The sequence below is a fragment of the Bison bison genome, unplaced genomic scaffold (assembly GCF_000754665.1).
Source record: "Bison bison bison isolate TAMUID 2011002044 unplaced genomic scaffold, Bison_UMD1.0 scf7180017864193, whole genome shotgun sequence".
Taxonomy (NCBI): Eukaryota; Metazoa; Chordata; class Mammalia; order Artiodactyla; family Bovidae; genus Bison; species Bison bison.
The window spans coordinates 138,306-139,207 of record NW_011494765.1 but is presented as its reverse complement, the minus strand read 5'-3'; positions in this window follow the sequence as shown (position 1 = coordinate 139,207).

The window sequence follows — 902 nt, the reverse complement described above, 5'->3', positions numbered from 1 at the left end:
GATGACATCACCCTTATGGCAGAAAGTGAAGAGGAACTAAAAATCCTCTTGATGAAAGTGAAAGAGGCAAGTGAAAAAGTTGGCTTAAAGCTCAACATTCAGAAAACGAAGATCATGGCATCTGGTCCCATCACTTCATGGGAAATAGATGGGGAACAGTGGAAACAGTGTCAGACTTTATTTTTCTGGGCTCCAAAATCACTGCAGATGGTGACTGCAGCCATGAAATTAAAAGTCGCTTACTCCTTGGATTAAAGTTATGACCAACCTAGATAGCATATTAAAAAACAGAGATATTACTTTGCCAACAAAGGTCCAGTCCATCTAGTCAAGGCTATGGTTTTTTCAGTGGTCATGTATGGATGTGAGAGTTGGATTGTGAAGAAAGCTGAGTGCCAAAGATTTGATGTTTTTGAACTGTGGTGTTGGATAAGACTCTTGAAAGTCCCTTGAACTACAGGGAGATACAACCAGTCCATCCTAAAGGAGCTGTGTCCTGGGTGTTCCTTGGAAGGACTGATGGTGAAGCTGATACTCCAATACTTTGGCCACCTCATGCAAAGAGTTTACTCATTGGAAAAGACCTTGATGCTGGGAGGGATTGGGGGCAGGAGGAGAAGGTGACGCCAGAGGATGAGATGGCTGGATGGCATCACTGACTCAATGGACATGAGTTTGAATGAATTCCGGGAGTTGGTGATGGACAGCAAGGCCTGGCGTGCTGTGATTCATGGGATCACAAAGAGTCAGACAAGACTGAGTGACTGAACTGAACTGAACTGAATATTCCATTGTGTATATGTACGACATCTTCTTTGTCCATTCATCTGTTGATGGACATCTAGGGTGCTTCCATGTTTTAGCTTTTGTAAATAGTGCAAATACTGCAATGAACACTGGGT